The 26,850-nt window shown below is 41.7% G+C and overlaps 1 protein-coding gene across 8 annotated transcripts in view; it reads right to left on the reverse strand.

The window, feature by feature from the left end:
* Positions 1-26,850, reverse strand: part of ATP2B2 (ATPase plasma membrane Ca2+ transporting 2) — a 385,606-nt gene that overhangs the window by 234,236 nt on the left and 124,520 nt on the right. For all 8 annotated transcript variants that reach the window (XM_039558683.1, XM_039558677.1, XM_039558674.1 and 5 more), the window contains exon 3: positions 17,250-17,349. The gene's annotated coding sequence lies outside the window, so the exon portion shown is untranslated. The remainder of the gene's footprint in view (positions 1-17,249; positions 17,350-26,850) is intronic.

Raw genomic sequence — 26,850 nt, forward strand, 5'->3', positions numbered from 1 at the left:
GTCACTGTTATTTCTCCACAGAATTTGAATTTGCAGTCTAAGGAACCCAGCCTTTTAGTTATTAGGATGAATTATCCAAACATAACATCTCACAGTGCTGGCTGTAAGAGCCTGCTTAAAGCAGGAATGGACAGAAGCAGGGAATCTTAATCCCAGTCATTTGTTTCAAAGGAATGCTAAAGTGTTCAAGAAACAACTGGACATGGTACTTAGTGCCATGGGCTGGCTGACAGGGTGCTGTTCAAAGTTTGGACTCCGTGATCTTGGAGGTCTCTTCCAACCTTAGTGATCCTGGGATTCTAAACAGGAAGCAAAAACAGCATAAGAGCTTTCAGAACTATTTCAGTGCAGATTCCAGCAGGAAGATCCAGACTGAGTGCTTAGCTAGCATGGCAGGAAATAAAAAAAAAATTAAGAGATGGGAAAGAAATGCTCCTCCTCCTGCTCCCTGCATTTTTCCAATGTGGCAGCATGTCCTATTTCCCAAAAGCTCATTCTGTTGTCTCTCTTTCACCTCTGTAAACACAGTTGAAATCAAAGAAGGGTGCTATTCTTCCTGTTCTACAAAAGCAGGCATTACTGGTACAAGTGTGTTTTGCTTGGAATGTTTTTATTTGCTTTTTTCCATCGTGATCCATTCTTTCTCATTCTGGGTATCCTCACTGCAGGCACTGGTAGTGTCCAAGGGAATGGGATATTAACTGTGGAAAAAAGTAAATGGAATTTTTCCTCCTTTTTTCCTACTTAATCTGCACTTGTCTGGTTTTTGTCAGTCCTGCCTGGTAAAAGACACCAAATTCCTGCCCTTATAAGAGAGGTGTGAGTGGTTCTTGCCAGTTGGCTGGCATTTAACTGATAAGGGCCCAATCAGCCAAACCTTCTCACAGGTGTAGGTGTATTACAGATGCCACAAAGAAAAACAGAAAAAAAAAAATTGGTTTGTGGTTCAAGGTCCCCTTTGATTAGGATTAGGTTTTATTGTTACTCTGATTGCAGTTTTGCTTCCCTCCCTTATCACAGAGTGGTAAATACCTGGGTTTCCTTGCCTGCCTGGCTCACAGCACCCATTTCCCTGATGAAGCACCCCAAGTGTGCAGAGAGGGTTTGGAAGACTCAAAGCTCTGCTCAAACCTCTCATGCTAAAGCTCCTGACGTCAGGTGAAATTAGGTCAGCACAAAAGCGCTGCTGAGGAGGAATCACATCCTGGATCTCATTTCTCTCCTTGAAACAGCAACCAAATCAGGGAATTATTTTCCATCTCCCATCCTGGATGGCTACAGTAATTTGGATTTTCTTCTCCTTAGCTGAGCAAGAGTGAGGGAGGAAGAGGAGGAGGAGGAAGAGGAGGAGGAGGAGGAGGAGGAACTCATCTCCTTAGAAAGCAGCACTTGACACCCAGTGTGTAGGTGATAATGAGCACTTCTAGGGAGCTGACATAATACTGAGCATTTACAGGAGGGAAACTTTGCTGTGAGAGGAGCCAAGGTCCACTGAAGAGATTAATTCATGATTTCTCTTCCCACACCATAAAAAAAGCCCCAATACAACTGACTCTAAAGAGATTCTACAGTTGTTCAAACATCCACAACAAGAAATGACAGCAGTATCTCAGCCCACTCAGGTGCCTGGAAAAGAAGCTACAGTTCACCTTAATTAATTCTCCAGAAAGAATGAAAATGTCACCTATTAGATTAAAACCAGAAGGAAAGAATGCACATTTTTCCATTCAGAAAGAAAAAAAAAAAACCCAAAAAACAAAAACCCAACTCAATTAAGTGTGGCAAGTAGCAAATAAACAGGAAGCAAATTTAAAATGAATCACAAGATGAACATTCCCCAGCTCCCCACACATCTCTCTCCGATGTAATTAAGCTAAAACTGTCCTTACAGAGGGAAAGATGCAATAGCTTTATTTACATATAAACAATTATTCAGCTGTAAACAGAACTCACACACACAGGAGTTAATGGAGAAATCATCAACACAGCTATCGACTACACTTAGATCTCCTCTTCAGGTGCCAGGTAGCAATTACAGTCTCCTTCACCTCGGGAATTCTTAAATATTCCCCTCTTTATCTGGACTAACCTGTGCCACTCCTATTTCAAATACACTAAAGACTGTCTCAGGTTGGAGTTGGGGATTTCAGCCTCTATCAAAGCATATTTGCACAAAGTGTGTCTGAGCCATAGCACAAAACTAAAAATTAACCAGGCACATGTAACTTTACAGAGCCTACCATAAAATGCCACCCAAAGCATGGAGATACTGCCTGAACCACGGCCTATTTGGAAATCCACAAATGTTTGCTGGAGAATTGGACATGTCTCGCCACAGCAAATCCCAGTTTACCAGAAAAGTCCCGATGCAAGACTTGTTTTGAGGCAAAATTTCCCCCTACTCCTGCATATTTTCCTGTCCAAACAGTGCTTTTGCCCAAAACACTGGCCTCCATTCCCTACTCCCAACTGGAACATCTAAGTTTTGATTGTACAATTGTGTTATTTGGCACATGAAGAATGAGGTTAAGTGGTAAATTATTACCTTATCTTTGCAAGATGAACTAGGCCTAGACTCAAAGGTGCCGAAGGTAATTATCACATTAGATGAGGCCTGGCCAGAATCTCAAAGTTAACCTCTGCACAACTCTGCCGTGTGGAGCTGTGGGTTTGCTCCTGCTCTGAAGTCTCTGTACATTCAGGTTTCTCACTCAGAGGTGACAAATAAACCTCGTGACCCAAATTAATGTCTCAGTGAGAGCCACACTGCTCCCTTATCCAAGGACAATCTCACAATAGAAAACGTGTTAATTTTTGTTTCATTTAAACTTTCTGCTTGGATACAGATTCTACAGGTTCCTTTCAACACTCTTTGACAATGCAAACCATGCAATATTTCAGTTTGGAAGTCAAGCATCTCTTAGAGCCAGAGTGGAGCACACCCAAAGAGATCCAAGAGCTGCCTCCTCCAGAGAGCTGTGCCACATCCTCCTCCACGGCGCAGCCTCTCCCTGCTCCCCATGTGGGACCACTGGAGATTGTTTTCACCTCAGGGACATTCATTTCAGAGACCTGGATTTACAGAAATTTCATTTATGTCTTTCTGAAGCTCTGCTTTTGCTTTGTTTCTGCTCTTTTTTTCCTTCCCCAGCCAGCTCTCTGCAGGGTTAACTGCAGGAAAGAAGTGATGCTCAATGAGAAGGGAATGGGATTCTTTTTCTGCTTTTGTCAACAAATATTCCTTCATGGATCTTAATTTCAACTTCCGCTCCATTGAGCCATTATCACTGCCCAAGCAAGCATGCTGATAGTCCATCAGCTCCAGGAATAAGAAAATCCCAACTGGAAGCCAAAAGGTGCAACAGCTCAAATGCAAATTGAAGTTCACAAAGACACACAAGTTTGGATTTTGCTTTCTGCAATAGTGACTCCTCTTAAAAAAATAATACAACAGGATGAGGGAAATTATGAAGAACTAAAGCTTTTCCTTTTAATGCAAATGTAGCTGAAAGTGCATTAACCACAGAACATTCATTGGGTACTAATCCCAATGCTAAAATTACATGTGATCTTATGGAATGTCTGCTGTCCCTGGAAAGGACGGAGCACAACTGCTACATTAAGGAGTCCTTTTAACAGAATCAACTACACATCCTAGATTTTAAAGAATGAAACTCTTCTCTAAGTGCCTTTCCTTCAACTTCAGAGCTTTAGGTGGTTGATAGGCTGTTCCCACCATGGGCTCTTTGAAGCTTCAGTAGGATTTGGATCAATTCAAACATGAGGGCAGGAGCCAGAGCAAGGCAGGACTGGGACCCTGGAGGTGAAACCAAGAAGGCCAAACCCCAGTTTTCCATCAGCTGAAGCTTTGATGGAACAGCCACACGTCTCAACTCCACCAAACCTCACAAAGGTCAATCATCCCCTTCCACCAAAAGGTAATTATGCCATGGATGACGATTCCTCGCTGACCACAAAGTGTCTCTGATTTCAAGCTGTTAATCTCAACTGAAGTGTCCCAGTGGAGAACATCTGTATGTAGTGTGTGTATTTGCTGGGCAAAATCAAATATAAATCACTTCTGCTCAGAAAACTCCATGGTGTACACAAAAAAAGAGAATTTTCTGTATCCCTCAGAAGTTACAGCCTCTTTTTCTAAGTTCTCACAGCTTTTCACTAATATTTCCCACAGCAGCAAATAGAACACACATTGGCATAGTTACAACTGCAAAGTTAATGTTTAATGAAGTTATGTGCTGCCAGTTATTAATATTTCCTCTCAGCACCTTTTGCACCATGTATTTATAATGACCATATTGATCAGTTAAAAACAAACAAACAAAACCAATCAAAAATAGGTTGGCTGCAAACTCCAGAATGGTTTTCATCAGGGCTGTGAAAATGGTTTAAAAGTTTCCCTAAATCCAGTTTTAAAAATCCCATTTTTAAATCACATTAATCGGTGACAGTGAAGCAGTTTCCCAAAAGCTATTTGGATTAAAATCAAAGCAGTTAAGCTGCCACAGAGATTTTTGGGGAGGAGCCAGGAGGACTGGAGGTGTTGTGGCTGCATTTCTAAGAGCAGCAACTGAAGGCACTCTCTCCCAGAGGTACCTGGAGAGCCCAATTGCACTGCCCTGAAATGAGGGTCTTTGAAATGAGGCTCGTTGCACAGGGAAGCTCCTCCTGACAGGTGACATCTACAAGTTGGAATTTGGACCCCACAGACTCATTAATTGTGAGATTTGTGACACGTTTTGGGTGGATCTTGCAGCCAGGCACCACAAGAATTGCATGAATGTTGCTTCATCGTGCCACTGAACAGTTTGGAGGCAAAAGATTTTCAGGTCACAGGAGGGACTTAAGAGCAGAGAGCAGAAAAAAAAAAGGATGAGTTTTTAAAGCTTCTCCTGTGTTTGAGTTTGGGTCGGTCAAAGTTAAACTGCTTTAATGAACTAAAGAATATTATGTTTTGTACACACATATTGTAAAAGAGCAGGCTGAGTAGCAGCCTGCACAAATTCCCGGACACTGGAATTAATCTGTCATCCTGCAAGGTCACTATCACCAGGGAGCAGCTCTGGCAAAATGATAGGTGATGGAAAGGCAGAGTGAGTAACTAAATCAATGACTCAGTATTGCTCTCTAGGAAATTATATTTTGGGTTAGATGATACCCTGCTGTGAGATATCTCTTCAGTAGGGAACAAGGTCAAGAATAATATTGCACTAACCAGGAGCAAACAAACATGGAGATCTGGCATGGGAGATGGGGAAAAATTCACTAAAAATGTTTTTCCTACATCACTCACTAATTATTACTCATAATTAAACTACATAAATATTTCCTCATACCACATCCCTCTGAGTCTCAATCTTTTCCAATATGCATCTTCCATTATAAAAATATTTTCTGTTTTACCACTCAGCCATCAGCTGAATCCTTCCCCTAATCCTTTCCAGGTACAAAATTAAAATCAAAAGGAAAAATGCAATTTCTACAAAGCCCCAAGAGCTCTTCTGAAATGTGCTGTGCTGACACGTGGATTTCCAAACCAAATTAGGACATTTTTGACCTTTTGCACTTTCAAATCAGTTGCAGTAAAGATATCAGGCATTTTGCAATAGGAGCTCTCCCCAGAAGAGAGTCTGCATAAAGAATTGCTTCTAGGAGAATTTCCTTCTATTTCAGAATAAGAGTGAAAGGACTACTTTAGAAAAAGGTAGAAATCACAGAAATGAAATTTTAGGGTTCTATTAGAAGGAGCTGTTAAATCCTGGATGGCAGAATCACTCCAGATACATAAATGATATTATGGCAAATAATGTCTTGTCTATCAAAATTCACACAACCAGACAACTCCAGCACCAAACAATTTACAGTCTGATATAGACTACCACCTTATAAGTTCATTTAACAAATAATTAGAGGTATGAAATTAGCAGACTAATCCCAAGGACTGTACTTAAGACATAGAAAGAATCACTGAGGTCTCATGGCCGAGTCTTTTTTCTTCGTTTTAAGTTGCTTTTGTTCCCTGTCCTCAATTTGATGGGGAATTAACAGGTGTGATGTTTAATGAAGTTCTATAAATACTGTGGATTGTGCTGCCTTAGAACTCCATGGGACTGGAGTTGTAAAATTACTGGCGAGACTTCCTTGGATTTATTAAAGCTTTCTTAGGAGAAAACCTCTCTTTTACAGCAATCCAGGACTTATGTGGGGACGGCTCATTTATTGGTGGTAACAAAGCTGAGCACAAAGTCTCACTGAGACCAGTTCCTGCTCTCCACACAGCAAACCTTAATCCCTGCCCACCCAAAGCTCTGAAGAGTCCAAACTTCCTCTCATCCAGGTAGAAATCACCACTCAGCACACAGGAGCACACCCAGAATGTGTCAGGCATTCTCACAGTGAGGAGAAGACAAAGTTATTCCTTTCTCTGAGCACACTGCCTCTTTGTTCACCTGTCAATATTTTGTCAGAACACAGATTTCCCACACCAACCATATCCCAAATAAAAGGAGAGCTGTGAAAAGAGCTGGAACATAAGAAGTAGTAAAGGAGATACTTCTGACAGGATTTATGCACAGACTTGGAATCCCGTCTGCTCAAAGTGAATATGCATAGGCGACTGGTCAAACTGGGCAAGTGTAACATCTCAGGACTTTTGCCTGGGTTGTTACAGCTCCAGCCTATAAACAAAAACAAACAAACAAACAAACAAACAACAAAAACCAACCAAACAAAAAAAAAATACTGCAGAGAGATGAAACAAAACCCTTAAACTATATAGTTCACAGCTTGCATGAAAAATATTGCTAAAATTGTATTTTATACATGATTTCTTCCTGCATTGAGAAATATGGATTATTTCTCATTAATCAACCAGGAACCAACTCCAGTGGAACAGAAGTTTCATTAAATTCACTGCTCATTCAAAGCTGCAATAAACTTTTTTCAATACACTGCTGCATTTTGATTGTATGTGAGCAAAAGTGCATTTTGTTTCTGTACTTTAGAAATACTCATCATAAATATTGTCACAGTATTTCATTTGCTCATAATACTGAATTTTATACACTACAGAACAGACTGGCAGCAACTTCAAGCCAGTAGCCACAGCAATGAGAATGACACAACTGTTACCCAGTGCAAAAGCTTTATATATTTTTTTATTTAGATCCCATTTTATAAAACATCTGACTTCTCTCTTTTGAAATTGACCTTCTCTGATTATCTTTTAGAGCTCTAATGACAGACCTGTGTTCCCTCTTTCCTCTCCATCCTTCCCAAGCAGCAACAAACAACCCCAAACCCCTCTGGGGAGCAGATCCTTCTGCCTCCATGTGTGGGAACATAAGCAGAGCTTCTCTCCTGCCTTGCTGCAGTTTTAGTTCCATTGGAGCTGTTTTGGCTGAGTTTCTCTTCAGGCATTGCAAACATCTGTGGCTTAAAGCCAAGTGTGACTTTGGATACTGCCCACAGGATTTCCTCCATTTCCCACTGTTCCCCATTCCTGGGATCCTGCCTTGTTTTTTCCCTGCTGTATTTTTAAAGCATGTTCTTCCCAAAGAGATCCCAATGACAGTCTCCTGCTCAAGTGTGGATTTTCATTTAAATTGCTAGGTGGAGGAGGGATATAAACTCCCATTTTCCCATCCATTTCATGTGAAGCCACATCCAAGATGATGTGAGTACCCCCAAAATAGCTGCTCAAAATGAATCATTCATACCAGTTTCCAACTCCTAACAGGCAAGGACTGAACCACCATTGCAAGAACTTAAAATGTTGTATAATGAGAGAGTATTTTGTGAGCACAACCAGCATTTTGTAAGCAAAGTGGGAAAAAAATCTAAATTACACCTTTTTTTTTGAATTTGTGGTAGGAAAATTATCTGTTTTACTTAAATTTGACCACAGAAGTAACAAAAGCCTGGTCACATACAAAGTTTATGGAAAAAAAATAACAGCATCACAAAAGTCAAGGTTTCTCCAGTAAAATCAAAGGATTCAAGCAAGCCTCTAGATGGGAAACAAGTGAAGCTTTTCACAGGTTTAAATCTTGCTGTACACTGGGGCTGCTGCTGAACTCCAGCAGTGCATGTATGAACAGGCACACCAGCACCCCTGCGTATTCATACACACACAGCTGCAAAGAAATCCAGTGCTTTAAAGCGCTTTTTATATTGTTAATATTCAAAGTGTAATGATGATTTGGAGGGGTTTCTGTTTCTGCCATTTTTCTTTCAGATTGCAATAAAATTATTTTTTCAGCTTCTCCTTTTTTAAATTTTAATTTTTACTCATCCATATCTTACCAAAATTAATTCAAACTCCATGAAGACAAGAGAGAAAATTCTCTGATCCTTAAAAATCTCACGTTTGAGCTCTTGCAGTCTCCTCCTTTAGCCTTTGCAATCCCAATTTGCTACCCTTTAGTCTGAAACACTAAAACAGTCGGGCTGGGTCTGTAATTTGATTGCCTCAGGTTGGTTTTCTCCTTCTTCTTTTCCTTTTTTTCTTTCCCAATGACACCAGAGGACCCTGCCATGGGCTGTTGAGCTGGAGCACTCACCCTTTGTTCTGACAGGACTCCTTGGCTGCCCACTCAGCAGGTTTCCCAACAATCACGGCCTGGTCTGATCTGTTCACACAAAGCAACCCCACTCCCCTGCAAAATCCACCAACCAACCTCTCTCCACATTTCCCTGAATCATCTCTACGAAGGACCCACTCCTGGTGGTTACAAGCTCTGGTTCAGATGCCACTTCTGATCCAGAAAATCTCTCAAGAACAGGATATGGAAAAAGAAGTTTCCTTGTTAAACTTTACCATAAAGAAAGAATGTGCTGCTAGCTCTCCTTAGAAACTACATTGCTAATTTTCAAGAATGTTACTTGATGGGATTTAGGAAAAATTAGAAAAAGCTTGTGAGAGAATGAGGATTCAGCAGCTCCCTGAGTCTCACATGCTCCATGGCCATGTCATTCCCCAAGGAACCACAGTGAGGGGAGAAATGCCTGCACGCCAAAAAGAAAAGAGCGATGGGCACTGATTTAATTTCCATTTTGGTGCTGTTTCTCCAGCACCGCTGACAGAGATATCCACAGGGGTGAACCACCTGCCCCAGCAGGACTGGGCACGCCAAGGACCTGTGGGATGATGGGAAAAGGAAGAATTCCTCAGCAGTGAGGTCTGGGGAAAAAAAAAACCAAGCCAACCAAACAACAACAACAGAAACCAACCCAAAACAAACAACCAAACAAACCAAAAGCCCATCAGCCAGAGCAGCCCAGAAGGTGACAGAAGGACCTGGGAAAAGTGGTCAGAGGGACACCCATTGAGGCCAACAGTACAGCTTTTCCAGCAGTGCCAGGGATCATTTCATGACCAGGCCTCGAGGGTTCTCCTGCCTAACACAAGTTTCTAAAGACTAACGAGGACTCATCTCCCTGCAAGCTGGAATTTACATCCCAGGGGCTTGGTAAGGTTAGAAAGTGTAAAGTTATAAACGTCAATAAAGATTACAGAAAATGATTCTTCTCTTTTCCCCTCAGCATTCTCCCAGGACAGTGCTTTCCCAGCAGGATCAGCTGGATCATTGAATCCCAGACAGCAGCAGCAGCAGCTTCACCTACGACGCCACTTCAGCTCTGCTACAGCGCTCGCGCCAGCTGCTCCAGCAGAGCTCAGCACAAAGAAACAAAACCCTTCCTTCCCTCTCCTCCTACAGTGTTTAAGCCACACATCTGCAGTTGCCAAGTCCTCTTTTTGATGCTGGAAATTTACATTTGCCTTCATATACACACATGCTCCTTTTATCACACTCTGACAAACCCAGCTTTTATCCTCATTCCCAGATGATGCTGATGGAGTGAAGAAACTACCTGCTACAGAGGAGGAGCTGGGCAGCTGCTCCTGCAAGAAAAAGTTTGGGTTTTTAAACTGAGTCCAGAAAACCCATTTAATGGACAAAAACAAGATCCATGTTTGCATTTATAAAGCCAGGAGCTGGTGCAATTTATGCTCTTTTCTGTTTGGATCTGGGCAAACAGATTGGGATTCACAGCACATCAGTCCAGGAAGATTTAATAGTGAGTGGCAATCCTCAGCTAAACATTCTCACTTTCAAAGAGATCCTTAAAATTATAAGACTCTAAAACAGAGACGCAAAGTTGCTGCAAATAAGATTAAGAAAATATTCACTAAATTCAAGCTAAAAAGTTATGATCTCTGCTATATTCCAGCCCAATTCAGGTAAATCACTGATCCCAGCCTTGGCATTCCCAGGGCTCTTTCACTTTAAGAAGAGGGGGAAAAAAAACACAACCACAAATCCCAAACAGACCCAACAAAACCCAGCCTTCCACCACATTCTCTCGCACCAGATTTAGCATCAGTTCAGGTCAGTGCTGGTACCAGGACTGGCACTAAATGATCTGGGCCAATAGTAGCTGGAAGCAGCAATTTTCATATCTATCAGATAATCAAGTTTTGCAGGACAAGTGATGATGATATGTAAAAATTCCATAGCAGCTAATCAAAGACAAAACTTGAGGAAGCAGCAAAAAGCTCATAATGAAGAAATATATTCCACCACAGGTGGCAGGAAATTGTAGCTACTGATAACAAGTGTTATGGGGCTCTGGCAAAGAAAGAAAATCAGCATAAGCATGAAGGCAAAGCAGTGATAGTACCAATAAAAAGAAGCCTCAGAGCACTCTCCAGAAATCTATCGTGAGAATCAAGTGAGAAGTAATAAATTTGCATTTTCTGTAAGACCTTGCATTTAAACATATTCTTAAATACTTGGTGAGTTTCAGGAGCTGGCTGCAGACCATGTGTTGCTTGAGTATGTAAAAAGCAAAGCATCACTTCACTGAGCACTGAAGCACCAACATCTGCAGGGAGAGATTACAGGGAAATCTAAAAGGAGATTTAGGAACAAGTCGCTCAATCCATCCAAAAGGTGCAAATGATGGAGAAGCCAAAGAATTCAAAACCTGTGCCTTGGAATATGACAGGGACAAGTAAGGGACAAAGACAGCAGGAGCCTGAAGTCAGGGCCAAGCCTGAAGCTGACCAAGGTGATGAAGGGAGGTCCTGTTCTGGAGCAGTCACAAATTCCTCTCCAGCTGCATTTGAAGGAATCTCCAGCTCAGGGAAAGCCATGCAGGAAGGGCAGTGGATTACAGAACCCTGCAAAGCTGGGCAGTATCAAATACCTGGTCAGGATAGGTATTAATATCCCTGGCTTAGATGAACTCTCCAGGGGAAAATGGATTGCAATGGGAAATGATTGGCTCAGCAAGGGGAAAGCAAAGAGAGAATTCACTTATTTGTTGCTGTAAGGGAACACAGTTCCTGAAGTCAATGGGATTCCAACAGCCAGGACCAAGAGCAGGCAAAACACAGACCTTAAAGCTGCTGAGCAAGACCCAGAGCTCAATATACATTCTAATAAGGACGAGGTGAAAAAGGAACTTGTGTTTTGTCTAAAAGGAGCTGAAGCTGATCTCAGCAAGGAGCTGCACTTGCAGGGCAAGCTGGAAAAGAGAGGAAAGAACACCAAAGTAAAGAAGACACGTCCCAGCACCCAGGAAAGCAATAAAATCAGCTGGGAAAAAAAAATCCCCTCTCCAGTCTCTGCTGGATGTATTCAGTTCAGTTTCTCCCTGAAAAAGGGAAATTTAACACAGAAATGTGGGAGAAAGTGGAGGAATCAGCAAAGCAGGCTCAGGTGGAGTCATGCAAGGAAAAAGTCACTTTTCCATGGGATCAAAAGATTTAAACTATGCAAAAAGGAAATGCTTCTCTCTGCCTTTCAGGGGTGAATTTGTACAATGTAGAATGCTCTGAGTGTCAAGCAAGACTTGGCACATATCCTTTGAAATACAGCGAATAAAGACAAATGTTAACACACTCCTTTGTGAGATTTGGTTCCTACATATTAGCATTTGAATTGTACTCAGCCCTTCGTGTGTCACATTAAGAAAATTCCCATTTCTACGATCTTCATTAGGAGAAACCAGCAGAAACCCAGGCTCTAGGAAGAGCCAGAAGCCAGTAAAAATCCGGGCACACACCTACAAACCCTGTACCATCAAAGAGCCTGCCAAGAAAACCCCTAAAGCAGCAAAGAGCAGACACGAATTTCCCTTCATGGACAGCAGCTCTTAACTGATCACAAGCAATTTATTGATATTATCAAGGACTGTTCCAAAGTCAGGGGGAATTTCTCGTTTGCAGCTGCTCCCTGGAGCACGTTGTCTTTGCTCAGAGAGGGAAATGTGTCCAACAGCACCTGCAAGGAGCTCCCACTGTGCCTACAGAGGTGGCCAGTGCAGAAGTCCTGAAAAAATGCTTTTTTTCAAAAGATTACTGAGCAACACCTCAGAGAAACACCCAGAACATACAATTAACCACTTCATGGCAATCCTCAAAGCAGCTCTTTTGGTGACAGTGCAGCAAATCCATTAAATAAACAGGGGGGGAAAAATCTCCAACATGCAAAACTAAAATATATATTTTTTTTAAAAAACTATAATAAAATTAATATTATAAAACTATTTTCATTCTTTCTATGAGCTCTTATCTTTTGAGTTATATTCAATATTTCCAAAGACAATTTTAAATCAGAAAAGTGTATCAAAAGTAGTAAGAAAGAGTAAATACTAATGACATCAAGAGTTAGTAACACAGCATTAAAATTTGATTTAAAAAATAAAATCTTTCAAACATGTCCTGATGTGCAAGAAAATTCCATGGAAACTTTACTTTCTGGACATAGCAGGAATTCTCCTGCCTGGCTCCCACAGCCACACAGAAGTCAAGCCAGGGCCAGGCTATCATTTATATTCATTTATAAATATACTATATATATTTAGATATATATTTATATATATATATATAGTATATATATAAATATACTATAAATAAACTGATATAAATGAAATACAGTTCCTCCTGTCCCTCGAGCAGGCACTGAAGTCTCACCTGACTGTTCCCCCTCAATGTTACTCAATTCCTTGGAATCCTGGGGGCACAAACACTGTTCTCTCTGCCAGAGAGGAAAAGGAAAAGCAGCTCCTGGCACTGATGCTTGTTGCCATTTTTAACAGCCGGGTCACACCAAGACAGGTGAGAATTATTTAAATTCCAGGGTAACACTCATTAATTAGAAAGTAAACTGACATTATCTATTAACTTCACATTATTCCATCCAAGAGATGATTTGAACCGAACACACAATACAGAACGCAGCAGGAATATCTTCAATTTTTTGTTTTGTAAAAAAAAAATCTTAATTTTATTCCATTAAATACCATTAAATTTGTTGGCTTTTGTGTTTCCATATTGTATTTTAATCTCTTGCTCAGGACTCCTTAGACTGGGACATTTAGGCAACAGAACACATGGAGGGGTTTGCACAGCCATGCTGGACAGCCTCACACGGCCACAGTTCCCATCACCTTTAAACAGAGATAAAAATCCATATTTTTCTGATGTACTTCAAGATACTGATGAGAACCCCATGCAAGAGCTCCTGTCAGCTGTTACCCTCTCACTGAATGTGGTTATGTTGGAATATTACCCTTCCTGACCTCTGGAAACAACATAAAACTGAAGTGAAGCAGTAATTGTCTGGTTATAAAATGTCACTAACATCAGATAGTAGGAAAAGACTACTTAATTAGAGGAAGTTTGCTCTTCAAAGTAGGAAGAGTTCAAATTCATTCCCAGATACTTATATATTTAATTTCGTTGTGCAAAGAGAAGATGAATGTGCAGGTAGCTGTAGGTACAGATCTGCTCTGCTTCTGCACAGCCCCTCTGAAGGAGCACCCTCACATTCACAGCTACCAAGTGACAGAAATCAGAACAGCCTCTTCTTCCCCTTCAAACCCAGGGCACCAAAGTAGCACCGAAGCAGATGGATGGGGCTGTCTCTGACATCACACCTGCAAACCAGATTTTGCTGATATTTCTCATTGTTTGGGATGAGCTGATGGATAATTGGTGCTGGGAATTGCAGTGAAGTGAGACTTGTAGCCCCATGCTTTGCTCTTTGCCTCCAGTGGGGGTGGCAGAAGTAACAAAAGCTGCTTTCCAAAGGTTACCTCACTGCTGGAAAAGCCCAGAGTTCCAGTGGCTTCCCAGTGCTCCACATTTACAGGCCAGGAGGGGAAAGCAGGTGTAGCTGCACGAGATAAAACCATTCCTTCAGCTTTCCATCCTCAGTTCCAGCTGGCATTTCAGTGCTGAGCAGCACAGAAATAACAGCACAGTCCAAAGTAGCTCCTTAATAACTCCAATAAATCACAGGGATGACAAAACAAAACCAGGAAAGATTTCACATGGGAACATCTTTAGGAGGGGACAACACCTGCAGCTGCCTTTGAGAAGAAATAATCCTTGTGGGCTCCTGGGCTCAGCAGACACATTCCCAGAGCATTCCCAGAGCAGAGGGACCTCCTGCCAAGGTCTGACCACAGCAGGTGCTTTGTGCTCATCAGTGCCAACAGCAACACCTTCTGTGTGTGCAGCCTCAGCTCTGGGTGGGAGGGAAGTTAAACCCAGAGGAATCCAGGGATTCAGCCCATTTTATCCTTCTGGAATGGGATGGGAGGGGCTGAATGCACAGGGTGCTTTAGGAAGGTTTGTTTTGGGGGGTTACAGTTTTTTTATCTCCACAAGCTCACTAAATTGTGTGGTTGTGCCTGGCAGCTCGCCTTCCACAACAGGAATTGAAACCATTATACTGAGAAATAGGGAAAATTACAGCATTTCCACCTCTGCTTATTTCTCTGAGAAAAAAAAAAAAAAAAAAAAAAAAAGGACAAAAACCTTGGGGAGGCTTTTCTTTTTTTAATAGCTGAATGACTAAGAAAGTTCCCTCTCTAGTAAGTCTATCTTCGCTTTTCAGTCTCTTCCAGACATTTAAATGTCTGACAAATAGATTATAGACTACTTGTTTTAAGAGTTTGGGGGGAAAATGAAGCTTGAATCTGTAATCCTTTGAAAGACAAGCACAATATTTGGTCTGCACAGCTTGTGGCACCTATTAAAACCTTCATTAAAGCACCAGTGACAAACGGCTGCTGTCAGGAAGAAGTGATGCTGAGCACCCTGCAATACTCGATGTTACAGTTGCCCACACAGTCATTATGACCACGCTTTCATTCTGCTCCATATTGAAAAAAAATATAGGCACTAAATAGAACATTTTGATATAAGTTGGGTTCGTTTTAGCTAAAAGAGCCCATCAAGCATTTACATGGAGGTGAGAACTGTAGGTACACTCATCACCTGAGAGGAAATCCATCTGGAAATTATCAGTGGAAACAGAGAGCAAACCCTTGGGTAATTTCTCTCCATGTTGACATTACATAATATTTTGCATACATTAAAGCTGTGCAAGTGCCACTTTGTATAATACAATTATTTTTATAAACTTCCTAACACAACAGTTGTTATTTCAGGTTTCTCAATATATGGTATAAAACAGTTAATCAAAAACAAGTTTGTGCAGTATTCTGCAGAGCAGCTACACAGAATTTAGAGCTCTAATCCATGGAGAGCTTCCTTCATTATCCACAGAAAACCAGCAAAGCCTTTTTATCTGAGTTATTAATTTCTTCGTGCTTCTCCTATCAAGCCTTAAGTCTGTTCCACACACATCACAGGAGAGGGAGAGTTCTGTGAACAGACTCCCAAAGCAACAGGGTGCTCTTGTTATCTTTCTGTTTCCCATGTTCACTTGTTGAAAAAAGAGCGTGATTTTCTCTCACCCCTAATGACATGCTAACTAATCTCAATATACTTGGAATATATTTATTGTTGTCATAAAGCAAATTTTCTCCGATATTTTGCACTCATAAAAATAAAAACCAAGCTTATACTTCACTCTACAAAACTCTAGTTCACAGTTAATACTAATTTTTATTTATTGGTTCTGTTATTTCATAAGCCCAAAACTTACTTGGTAGTGAGTGCTACTTTCCCTTTTTTCTCTAATAGTTGGAATATTAGACCTCATTTTGCCTCCTTGGTTAATGAACCTTCAGTAACAAGAGAGGTAACAAATGAAAATACAGATTTTACATGCATTGTATCACTATTTGCAAGTTACTAGAATCACTTGCTATTCAAGAGAAAAATCAGAATAAATAAAAGCTTGTTCCTTCCACTTACAAAATAATGGAATTTTTATACAATCCGTGGCAGTTGGGCAATGCCATTTTAACAAGATTATGAAGTTCAGCCTGCCTGGCTTACAGTGAAGTTATAACTAAAGAAAAGCTTGAGATAATCTGGTGCTGCCCCATACCTGATAGCACTGGCTGGATTCCTGCTCATCTAAAGGGAGCACTGTGTAAATGTATGGCTCCAAAATTCAGCAATTAAACCCCCCAGCACCTGGGTACAGAAATTAAAGTCTCATCACTGCTAAGGCAGAACATTTTCACACAACTGAAAAAGGATAAAATAAGATTCACACCACATCAGACATGATGACAAACATATTAGCACTCCACCTGGATCTAATAATTTTATTAAGTTTAGTTTATAAAACATAGTTCAGGATATATGTCAAAAAAATAATTAAGCCATGCAATATTACTGCTGGAACTTTCATTTCTGCATCCCCACACTTGCACTCCAGACTGTAACTCTGATACTTTACCTGAGCAACTCTCGTTTGCAAGTAAAATTGAGGGTTTGCCTTAAGAAGAACAAATTTATAATTGTGGAAAAACACTGTCTAAATCAAGTACAGATTAAGCATTATTTAGTCCAAAATCTCAGGGTCTGGGGGTTGTGGGAGAATCCAGAATTCTGCCAGAGGTACCTATTTGCAGAGGTGCCAACTCCTGCACCTCTTCAGTCTCCGTGCTGGGATTGAGCATCTCCCTCACACAACCCACCAGCAGTGCAGTCCAAAACAGATTCCCCGATCCCACATTTTATATAACACAGCGTAAAGAGACAGCAGATTGATCTTCCTAACGGAGGGAATCTCCCTTTAAACAAAGTGAAACCATCACTATGTGGAAAAAATCTCTGGTAGTGGTATGATAAAGTGAACGGAGCCCTTCTGTGTCCTTGGCTGGTGTCACTAAGCAAATATTCAGGATTGTATTTACCAATAAGAGTGAATTCCTCAGGAATTTTCTAGAATTTCTGTGAAGTTACAACAGTGGATTCTTAATTTGAGGGAGAAAAAGAAAAAGAAACAACTTACAGTTGTCTTGTAAAAACGAGCGAGTGCTTCATAAACAGGGTTCTGAGTCACATAACCAGCTGGGTCTTCTCGTGTTGGCTAATCAATCTTGATTTCAAAACTGGAAGAAAGAAAGAAGATAATTAGACTTGACAAACCCCAGAGAATTAAGCAAATTAATAGAACAAACAAGGATTGATCTAAAGGATACCCCACAGGAGAAACAGATCCAAGAGCAAACATCCAGTGTCATAAATAGTTAGGGACATTTTGCAGTAAAATGAAGTGATTTAAAAGTTCCAACTCTGTGACCAAAGATGTGAAGTAAAAGCTTGAAACTACAGGCCTCAGTCCCAATGGTATCTCTTCTTATTCATTTATCAGAGCTGTAGCCCTCTGGCCTCTCATATTTGTAAATAATTGTTGTTTTTTATGCTTTTGGAGACTGAAAACTTCTTGTCTTGTGTCTGTGTGAGAGGAAAAGGCCAGCAGAGAGGGCAGGAACAGAGTGGAGACATTCCCCTGGTTTTCCTCGCATGACATAAGAACTTGGAAGTGAAAAACTGAGAGGTCTTAAGGTCAGCACAGCGATGTCGTCATGGATAAGCGACATCCTGACTGTTTCACTGGAGAGGCTCAGGAAGGTACACAGAAAGGAAAGGCAGCAGTTCTGCAGGGAGAGGCCCTCCTTGGATGGGACATAAGTGTTCCATGTGGGAACACATCCCCACTGCACCATGAGGATGGGCAAAAAGAAACCCATTTTCCATGTTTTTGTATTAAGAGGGAAGCACTGTGCTCCAGCACGATGCCATTTTTGACCCAAGACACAGAATTATATTCAGCTCCTCTCGTGTCAAACCACAGCATATGGCAGAGCCGGAGGGGACACTCCTGGGAGAGAAAACATCCACTTCTGGCTAGTAAGTTCCAGCTAATGATCAATTCATCACACCCCTCAGTAAATCATGTTTGGATTCAGCTTGCAAAAACTGGGTTGTTTAAGGCCTTTTGAACACTATGTGAAAACATCTTTCATTATAAATGAGGATTTCCCTGCAGACACCAGTAAGACCACATCTGCTTCATCTTGGATTAGCATAAAGGAGTGAGCTTCCCGATGCTCCTGCCACTAAGTGTCAGCGCTGCCAGGTTTTGCACGTCATGAGCTTTATTCGGTCTCCACCTTGTGCCCAAATGAACATTTAATCTATCCAAATACATTTAAGTTCCATATTGCTGGGATTTGTAGGACTGGTTTTAGGTATAACAACATCCCTTAAATATTCTTCCCATAACTTAGGTCAGTTCAGTTTGTGTATTTTTATCTGGGACTTCCAGGACATGGACACCATGCCTTTGTGAACTACATTTCAAATATATTGTGAAGCTTCATGCACAAGGCAGTGTTCTAGGACCACACAATTTCTCCAGACTTTCTCTTCCCTCATGTCTGTGGAAATCAGTGGGAGCTGGGGGATGAACAGCAGCCCTGCAGAGAAGGACTTGGAGGTGCTGGTGGCTGAGGGGCTGGACATGCCCCAGCCATGTGCTGGCACTCGGGAACCCCTGGTGCCCTGGGCTGAGCCCCAGCATGGGCAGCAGGGAGGGGGGGATTCTGCCCCTCTGCCCCCCTCAGGTGAGACCCCACCTGCAGAGCTGCCCCCGCCCTGGGGCCAGCACAGGAAGGACCTGGAGCTGCTGGAAAAAGTCCAGAGGAGGCTCCAGGATGAGCAGAGGGATGGAGCAGCTCTGCTGGGAGGAAAGGCTGCGAGAGCTGGGATTGTTCAGCCTGGAGAGGAGAAGCTTTGTGTGATTGAATTGTGGCCTTGCAGAGCCTGAAGGGAGCCCACAAGAAACATGGAGAGAGACAATTTACAAGAGCTCGGAGCGACAGGAAAAGGGGAAATGGCTTCAAACTGCCAGAGGGCAGGGTTAGATGGGATATTAGGAAAAAAATTGTTCCCTGTGAGAGTGCTGAGGCCCTGGCACAGGGTGCCCAGAGAAGCTGTGGCTGCCCCTGGATCTCTGGAAGTGTCCAAGGCCAGGTTGGACAGGGCTTGAAGCAGCCTGGGATAGTGGAAGGTGTCCCTGCCCATGGATAGGTGTGGAATGAAATGGGCTTTAAGGTCCCTTCCAAGCCAAGCCACCCTCTGGTGTGACTCTGTGATATTTAATGCCAAGGGATGCACAGTCTTGCACTGTCCCTGACCCAGGGCGCTGACACACTGAAGGAAGAACACACTGAACCCCCCTGCTAAAGACAGGAACCTACTTAGGATCCAGTCTTAAATTCCACTCTTAAGACCTTGCCTACCAAAGAAAATATGACTTTTGGAATAGGTTTCTAACCAAATATTTACTATCAGGCTGTACCACCAGGTGGCAAGATTGCAAAATAAAGGAATTTTTAAAATTGTCCCTATAATCCATTCAGTCAGGGCTGCTTCAAGGACCCCTTGCTGGGCCATGGTGATTGTTCTGGGAGGACTTGGGCGAGTATTTAACTTGCACCCACATGGGTCTGTAAAATAAAGTATTTTAACTTTTCCTCATCATTCATCATGTAGTCAATTTACTCACAACTACAACAGTCAAAGGCAACACGAGACTCCCAGTACACAAAAAAGGAAATTGTGGCCACCAGCTGCACTTCTTTGAAGAACTTGGTTCTCCCACTGTTTTCGTCCTGCTCCCTCTTTCCCTGGTAAAAATTTTAACCTTTTCAGAAGAGCCTAAAACCTGACATGACTGCAGGGAACCACGTATTAAATGGGAATACTCAAAAAGATTAATAAAATTATTTCGCAAAGGAAGAGTAAAGACTTTACACAGAGGGTACTTACAACCTTTTGGGTAATTTTTTTCCCATATATTTTCATTTCTCAGGTTATATCCCAATTATCTATAAACCAAGACACAAGGCTGTTCTAAGCTCTACACTAAAGGTGTGCCATGGACACATGAGCTCAGTTTAAAGGGCTGAATTTTACACTGAGTATGTTATTTTACAGTCCAATTTAATTCAAACTTTAGGAAAAATATAAATCCCCAATAACAACTTGGAAAACTCTCTCTATTATGCCTCACCCCCAGATCATAAAGGACACACTGTAAGCACCCAATCTCCATTATGTGATTTATTTGCATCTATACACACACAGATAGATATATTTGTAAATAAAAGGATATAAAATATTAGCAAATCTAATACTGGCAACCAGACCAAGGTGGTGAGCAACTCTACCTGGCCCTGAGATATGCAACACCAAAAAAAACAATGATTCCAGAAATAGTTTAGGGACTTTTTCCTTCCATTTGTAGTGTTGCACCTGCTCAATAACACACAGCTACACTTCACAGATGCTTAAAATATTGTCATTATCCCTGGAGCTAGAAGAAATTAGGTAGGTGTAAAATAATCAGAATGTCAAGCACATTAAATGTCAAGCATAAATAAGAACCAAAATTGGAATCTCTCAAAGATGCTGGTACTCCCACAGTTGGGCAAAAAGTGTTAACTTCAGTAACTGCCACCATTTGGGACTTGTATTATTATACAAACCACAGAATTCTGTGCCTTGATGGCATCAGCTTGAAAGATGATTTGGCATTAGAAAGTAAAAGTAAACGTTATCCAAAACATCAAGAAAACTTCCTGCCCCAAAATAGATTTTTATTTGAGACTCTGAAATTCAAACACTCCAGGGTATTGAAATTAAAAAGAGAAATAAGAAATCCAAAAGACTTTGCAGGAGAAGGGAGGGATGAGTAATACATGGGCCTGTGTTACATGAGATGGCACCAAAAATATAAACTGCAAAATAATCTCCCGAGTTATGTTCCTTCATCCAATAAAACAAAATAAGTTGCTCAATCAAGTTTTAATTCCATAATCCAATCACCATGCAAATTAAAATCAAGTCCTATATTTCCCCAGTGAATATACACTAACTAAATATTTTTAAGTGAAGATACCTAAAACCTAAATTAGATTGGAAACTCTTTCAAGAGAGATTTGCTTTCATCTAAGCCCATACCATCCCAGCATAGTCAAGTCCAGAAACCTAAACTGTAGCTAAGTAAAATTAAATCTTGAAAAAAATATATTAAAACCCACAAAGCACCTTATGCCATGCTTAGGGAGTAACACCTATTATGAAATTTCAATGAAATCAACACAGGGGGTTTTTTGAGGGATTTTTGGCTGGAATCAACGTCTCCTTTTCTTTCCATGTTACCTATTTAATCTTTTATTTGAACCACAAGACCAAAGCAGCCCTACAGGAGCTTCAGAGCTTGGGAATGGCTCTGCTTAGAGGGCTTCAGCTGAGAAATTCCCAGGAAACGGACTGTGGCCCTGGACAAGCCCTGACCCATCACAGAGATGTCTCCATGGCCAGAACGTGCCACAAAATATTGAATATTTACATGTTCACGTGGAAGAGATTCACACTCTTGCACAGAGGCAGGATGGAAACTTTTCTAATCTCTGCTCATCCTTTCAGCCATGGGGCACCTTTCTGGGAAGAGCTGGAACAGAATCAATTGATTGACAAGGACCAGGGCTGAGGTCACCAGAGCATTTGGCCTCAGCCAGATGAGCCTGTCAGCCCACGGGAGCGACGGCATTGATCCGATTGCGGTAATCGAGCATGGAGGGTAAAACACCTCCATGGAACCGTGTTCCTGAGGAGGGAAAACATTCCAGGGAGCTGAGCTGAATCTTCCTCTAGAGCTCCAGAAAAGCCCGAGCACGTCATACCTCTACCAGCATGAATTGTACGGTGTTTCAGGGTTTTTAGAGCATAAAACACTCAAAGTCACAAACGTATCCAATTTTACAATGAATTGATGGAATTAGGGCAAGACAGATTGACTTCCCTGCTTTAAGGAATAAAGGCTCTCTGGACTGTTTAGAACTTGCTAACGTGCAGTGCTAGGATTACCATGCCAGCTTAAGCCTATGCTTCAAATCCAAAACTAACAAGAAAATACAAAGTATAAAGGTATTAATCACTGCAGTTTCAATTACATTAAAGGCTTTGTTGGCTTTCTTCTTTGCCTTATGAAATACTAAGAAAATAGAAAAAAAAAAATCCCAAAAATGTATATGTAAAAAGAGGCAGTGCCATATAGGTGAGAACTCTTCCTTAAGGACTTCATAAAAATAACATTTTCTCTTCCTAGAGAGTACTGTGATCCAGCCACAGACTCAGGCAACTGAAGTACATGTTCATATTAAAAAAAATAATAAAATCAAATCCTCTTCATGTTCAAGAACACTCTCTAAAGCACTTACTCTATAAAAAGAAATCGGAGAGAGTACATACAGCTGATTTATTTCAGGAAGCAAACAAAAATAACAAGAGTGCCACCTATCCTTCATTAGGAATAACAGAACTTCCCGTGGACTGACCTTGCTGTTAAAAACCCTGCACAATAAAACCTGGCAGCTAAGAACATATAAAACTCTCCATCTGGGCAGAAACTCGGGGGAAAAAAATAAAATGCAAAGGAGTGTTGCATGGAAAAGCAGGATTAAAAAGAAATACAGGAGAAGGAGGAGGACTTGGGAAAAATAAATCTGTTAGGTATCAAAAGTGTAAAATCCAAAAGATTAAACCCAGGAAAACTAAAGATATTTTAAGGCTTGAGGCCACATTTTGGGTTTCAGTAATGATTTTATGAAAATAAGTTTGTGTGTAACACACAACGAGCAAACTTGGTCCAGAAGAAGCTGCTGTACAGAGGCAGCAGCTGCCACTGAACAGGAGACAGGGAATATTTATCCAGTGCGGATGACTAGAGCAGCAGAGAGAGGTGGGGGGGTCATTATTTTCTCTTTTTTTAAGTTATAGCAGATATAGGAGTAATATAGATGAGCAATCCTGGCACCTGTACCAGGAAAATAAAAAGAAATTATTGCACCTAGTGATAAACACATAGATAAATCTATTTTATTGATAAAAAAGCAGGAAATTCAGTTTTCCTTTTTGGTAAAGGGAAGTCATAGCTCACGACCTGCTACGTGCACGTGGATGAGGGAAAATCCATATATTTGCATATATTAAAATCCAATCGATATTTGTAGGCTTTCCAAACTGCCTCCCAGAAAGGGAGTCACATGAAAACTAAGGCACTATGAGATAATACACAAGGCCTCTGCTTCTCAGAAAAATCTGGTGAAAATATGGGAAGCAGAGCTCAGCTCTCGCTGCACTGGGCACTGGCAGAGCTCTCCGGGGAATGTGAAATGGAAAAGGAGCCGCAGCAACACGGCAGAGCCAAGGGAAGGGGCAATGCTCTTCCTGGTCAAATGAGGAGGGCCAGCCATGGAGAAGAGCGAAAAGACCTTTCCAGCTGCAACTGGATGTTAAGGCAGGAGATGAATTTCAACACAGGCTCCCCACAACACAATAAACACCTGAAAAAACAAACCCTAAAGTTACTGCTCAAATGGGGGAGCTCTGAGCTGATCCCCTCCCCAGAGAGGTGAGCCTGGGATGAAACAGTGACATAAAACATGGCCTTACATGGGACAACTTTCCTCCCATTTTCACACAAACACACAGAGCAAAAAACAGTCAAATGTTTGTCCCTCTCCTGTGGAGACTGGCTGAGGAGGAGACCTTGGAGCCCCTTTCAGTGCCAAAGGGGGCTCCAGGAAAGCTGGGGAGGGACTTTGGACGAGGCCTGGAGTGACAGGACAAGTGGGAATGGCTTTCCACTGGCAGAGGGCAGGGTTAGATGGGTTATTAGGAAGGAATTCTTCCTTGTGGGGAGGGTAAGGCCCTGGCCCAGAGAAGCTGTGGCTGCCCCATCCCTGGAAGTGTCCGAGGCCAGGCTGGACAGGGCTTGGAGCAACCTGGGATGGTGGAAGGTGTCCCTGTCCATGGCAGAGGTGTGGAGTGAGATGATCTTTAAGGTCTCCCCCAACCCATCCTAATCCACAATCCACTGCCTGTAGGCTGGACACAAATCTCTTGATGATGAAGCAGTATGTTTTAAATCAAGCGGACAGCCGATGCTGACAGCTAAACAATCATCTGCACTAAATTTCCCAGAAAATTGAGGTGTGAGACACCAAGCACCGGGAAGCATTGCTTGCCAAGCAGATCTTCCTCGGAGACATGATTTACAGGATAAACAAAATGCAGTGTCGTGTTGGAAAGTAATGGAGGTTACCTCAAACCTGTCAACATTCACAACTTCAACCTCCCCAAAAGTATTGCAACTGCTTTACTTAGGAAAAAGGTGGGAAAGTGTCCAAATGAGTACTGCAACCTCTCCAAAGAACACAATATGAACTCAAATAAAGATCATTATATCAAGTTCCCCAGCAGAAGCTCCACAGTGAGAAGTCCTTATGGATTGATTTACACATATAACAGTGAGTGATAGTTTATCTATCGAGGGAGCTTTGCTCCAGTGGTTCATGTAATATCAGTCCCTACATATAATTATAGCTATAGAATCAATCAGGGACTACATATTTTATTCTCATACAGCTCTGTTTGGAATCACATCCAAGACATTTAAAATGATAGAGTTACAGCTTTAAAAAATCTGCTGTAGAGTCTCATCAGAGAAGTTTCAGAAGGATGCTATTAATAAGTATTGAGACAAATACAAAGAATGGCAAAAAATCAGAAGTGTGAAAAATATTTCCCATTAACATGTGCATATGGTTTCACTCAAAACAAGTTTTCTTGCAAGAAACATGTTTATATAATACTATTCAGTTGTTACATTACCAAACTGACTGTAAGTTTATAATGGGGCCATTTTGATTTAGGCACTGTAAAGATTTCAGCTGGAAGGCAAAAATTTCAAATATATATGGAAATAATGGAAGTAAAATCCTGGAGGAAAACTGTTTGAGAGAAAAATGATAAAGACAAAAGAAACAAAGTGCTGTTTCTGAGCTCCTAACAGATGCCAAAAGCCCAAGGAAAGACGAGGGAGGTTGGGATTCGGCCTTTACCTCACACAAAGATGTGTAAAACAGATCCATTAGTTGCTGCCAGTGCACTTAATCTCAAATTCCTTATGCAAACTTGCAATTTTAAGTGATTTTAAGAAGCCCATCAAGCAGCAGGGGCCACCTGTCCCCAGGCATTGTTTGAGCACCCAAGTCCTTGTCAACATTACCAAGGCATTATTTGAGTAACCAGCTGCAACACGACTTTTAAGTAATTTTTAATCCAGCTCCATGCTTGGATGAAATAAACAATTTGTATAGAAGGTTCTGTTGTAAATGTCAGGGTTTTTCTTGGCATTTACTTGCTTTTGGATCTGGATTAGCCTTCATGCTCGGCGGGACTGGAGCGGAACTGATGCGTGATGATGCTAGAATGTACTAATTTAGGAATTTCTATGCACGAGCATTAACAGGCGAGACTTACCCAAGGAAACGACCCAAACTCTGTGAGTTTAACACTTCTCACTGCACCAAAGGGGAGACCAACACAGGGCTGTTAGGAGTCTCAGCTCTCCAGCCAGTGGAAGCTGGGAGTTGCTTCTGGAGGAGGAACAAAACCACCCACAGCAGGCAGGAGACAACAGGGCTTGTTGGGTGGGGAGCCCTGGCACATGGTGCCCAGAGAAGCTACGCCTGCTCCTGGATCCCTGGAAGTGCCCAAGGCCAGGTTGGATGGGGCTTGGAGCAATCTGGGATAGTGGAAGGTGTCCCTGCCCACGGCAGGGGTGGGGCTGGATGAGCTTTAAGGTCCCTCCCAAGCCTGGGAAGCTCAGGGGTTTTAAAAGGCTTAGACAGGTAAACACAAGAACCATGTGCACAAGGTGGTGTTTAAAGCCCTGCCCTGAGTTGCTAACCCAGCCTTGGACCAGTGTCATTCTGGGATTTATGGCAAATAAGGAAAGAGCAGGTGGGAAAATAAGACAATGGCTCGGTAGCAAGAATGTTCCTGCAGCTGTGAATCGCAGGAAGCACAATGGCACACCCACGCTCCTCAGGGCACAGTGACACTCGTCTTTTGGGAGGCAGGGATGCTGCACATTGACAGAAAAGTAAAAGAGAGAAAACTCTTCAGGAGGAAAAGCTGATGCATGAACCCTCCCAGCAAGTGCTCAGTGGTGGGAGAAAGACAGGTGCTCTCAGCAGTCTTCTACCACAGGTAAATTAGATTGCAAGAGTATTTTTCGTTATTTTCAGAAATTGAGAAGATAAATATGAAACCAATGGAACAACTCGTTACTGTGGGAAATAAAAGGGGTACGTTTGTCAGCAGCTATTCTTATACATTATCATTTCAGAAGTGACACATGAAAATATGTATTATTGGGCTGGGAAGGAGCAGCACCATTCTGCAGCACCATCCATCCTGAAGCTCCCAGGAGGGTATCTGAGTAACTGCAGTCAAAAATTGTAAGGAAAAATCCAAACCCATTATATTCAGTATTTATACTTGTTTATAACATTAAATATTTACTCTTTGCTGTCTGATTTGAAAATATCAGGTGCAACGCTTTTTTCTTCTTATCTAGCAAATACATAAAAACAAAATAAATAAGATAAATCGCTCAATAACACCCAGAGCAGCTAAAGAGAGAGGACAGACTCTCCATGTATATAAGAACAAGCAGGCACCCAGTTCAA

Source organism: Corvus cornix, chromosome 12, assembly GCF_000738735.6.
Source record: "Corvus cornix cornix isolate S_Up_H32 chromosome 12, ASM73873v5, whole genome shotgun sequence".
Taxonomy (NCBI): Eukaryota; Metazoa; Chordata; class Aves; order Passeriformes; family Corvidae; genus Corvus; species Corvus cornix.